Source organism: Amphimedon queenslandica, unplaced genomic scaffold (assembly GCF_000090795.2).
Source record: "Amphimedon queenslandica unplaced genomic scaffold, v1.1 AMPQUscaffold_13518, whole genome shotgun sequence".
NCBI lineage: Eukaryota > Metazoa > Porifera > Demospongiae > Haplosclerida > Niphatidae > Amphimedon > Amphimedon queenslandica.
Window position 1 is genome coordinate 180,584 of NW_003546246.1, and position 3,108 is coordinate 183,691.

Consider the following 3,108-nt stretch of genomic DNA (forward strand, 5'->3'; position numbering starts at 1 on the left):
ATAATAATAATAAATATACAGTTTACCCTTCACTACATATTCACCATACCTTCTTCAGTCTCTCTCCTGCATGTCCAGAAATTGCAATGGGACTTCCGGTCGCGTTAATTTAATAATATTCATTGGAATTACCATAGCAACGGCAGTTCAGCAATGGTGGATTCACTACTAGCTTCACTACAAAGCTTGCTAACGTCTTTCTGGTACATGGATGGGACTTCACTAGATACTTGAGGCTTCTAGAATGCTACTTAATGCAATTGGTTATGGTAGTTTTCTCATATTCTTTTGTTAAAGTGGCAAGCGTGGTGAAAGAACACTAGGCTCTTCTCAACAAACGGCCGTCTTACTTCAAAAAGGTCTAGAGAGACTATTTGCTTGTATATATAAGATGTTAAGCACTCTTTCTTTCACTTTATTATTCCTAAGAGAAGAGGAAAGCACTTGTGACTTGTTGACTCTTGCTGCTGCACCCATCATCATTAAAAATGGCTAAAATTACACCTTCAGGAGACAAGTGTTCCAAACAAAGTTTTGAATTTCTTTATCTTTTTTGCATCATTGGGTAGTAAGAATTTTGTACTTTCACAAAATAAGTGAGCAAATTGTCAAAAATTGTTTGAAATTTAGATATAACCATTCAAAAAGTAAAAAAATTATCATACATACATAAAGGAATGACAAGATGGCAGCACTGACTGCCTCATCTTCAATTGGTAAATGTTCCACACAAAGTTACTCCAAATGCTGTAATATTTAGCAGGAACACAGGTAGATGGATGAAGAACAGCTACTGAAGTGCGCAAATTGATTATTCTTATTGTAAAGAAAGATATAGTCTAGTAAATGGAAATGTCCATTCCTGCCCTGTATAAAGTCAATCAGTGGTATACGGAGATAATTGCTCAGTATACTACTCCGTGTCCACTCATTTCTGGACATGGGTTTGACTGATACTAGCAGTAGAGGAGCTTGAGTTAGTACTGTCTATTAAACAAACATAATGACTTAAAATCAGATACGCATAATTACTAACTCATTGATGGGGGATAAAATGGAGGAGGTGATTTGTTGATGTAGACAATTTTTGAAGGGTCTATTCCAGTTAATTTAATAGGACAATGAAGTGGATCCTGAGCAATACCAGGTTTAGCATACACTGACATACTGCAGCTTGAGTACAATGAGTTTAATGGAAAATGATCAATTGTGGACTGAAATAACTACAGTATAAAGTAGTAAAGACACATATAGTAATGTTATAGTACAGAGTAAACTTACCTCCATTGGTTCCCTCTCAGGATCAACAGTCCATCCTAACTGTAGTTGAGTGGTTTCTAAAAGCAACAAAAGTTTTCCATTTGCATCAGCAAATTTGAAAAAGTCAACGTCATTGCCAAGCTCAGCATTAGGATGATTTGTACTAATATACTACACAGAATAACATTAAAATCATAATAATACAAATAATATGCATACTTGTTTAAGTACTTCCATATCTCTAACTACAGAATATATTGCCCTCGAGTAACCAACTTTTTTCTCTTCATGATACATCATTCCAGTATACAGTACATCATTTTGAATTAAAGCTATAATTATAAGATAATCATTGATTGTGTATCGATACTGTCACATACCTTTGTCTTCATTTGGTTTTTGTTTCACTTCATCTTGAGATGATTCATTGCTAACATTAAATGCACCTAATAATACAAAACCTCATTATGAATGTACTTAATAAATTATACAATAAATATCCTACATACCAGAATTAGACTCAACTTCTTGTAGTTTTTGATTAGAGCCACCAGTTACTGATTCTATTTTATAGATGAAACTTTATACAACACAATTACAGTCACACATACTTTGAGATAGTTCAGTATTTATTGGTGAGGCAGTTCTCTCACTAATCTCTCCTGCTCCATTACCACTATCATTATGTGTGTCTTCATTTGATCCTATATTATTGTACATTATTAATAGAACACTATTCCATGATACATGTACCTTCAGGTGGTGTCTCATAACCTTCCTCACTCTCACTGTCACTAGGTGTATCTCCATTACTTATCTCAGCTACAATACCCATACAACAGAACTGCTCACGCTTTATTGATCCGTATCTTTTCCCAACTCTAAAAGATCCTCCTTCAACTACACTGAACTGGTAAGGAGACTTCAGTGGAGCTCTCACAAACTTGAGGCAACCAGTCTGACTAGTGTTCCTTAGATCCACACAATGTTGTAGCTCTATTACCAGTGGTTTTAATAGTGCCTTAGATACTGATATTGCATATACTGCACTCATTAGCACAGTACCTTTGGGTACCTTGAAATTACCACCAGCTATATATAGTGCAGTAACAGGTACTTCAGTATCCTTGGACACTGCTCCTTGAGGATACTCTAATCTGAATCCATATTTCTCCCACTGGAGTGAGTGAGACCTGTCTCCTTGTAGGATAAAGAGCTTCTGTCCAGCTATAATGACACTAGAGTCTAGTGAATCTGAAACAATACAGACACATTACATCTATTCACCAGATCCCCGTTAACTAGATTAATGATATTCATTGGAACAAAAGAATTTCTTGGCCGCCATCTTGGGGGTATAAACCAATGGGCCGAAAGGCTAAAATCTGCCTTATCTACTTTTCCACATTACTTAGAGGTTTCTAACTGTTGCAGTGGTACAGAATTGGAGATTAAAGTCGAAATCTTTTTTCTGTGGATGTAGCTCCTTTGCTCTGCTGGACAAAAGGTAAAATAACACCTTTTCTCCATTGAAGACTGGCAAAGTATATCCCAAACATGGCAGCCAGAATAATTTTTTAATTTACAGTATCCAAATAAATATCATTAAAAAGTCTATGAATATCATGCTTCTCATTCACACGAATCTGGTGGATACCAGTATAGTACACACCAGACATGGGGTAATAGTAATAGATAATAGTAATAGTAAAGATTATACATGTTTTGAAGTAATAGTAATAGTAATAGTAATGGAGGAATCAAAAAACCAAGTAATAGTAATTGTAATAGTAGGAGACAGTTAAGTAATAGTAATATAATAGTAATTGTACATATTGTAATACATTA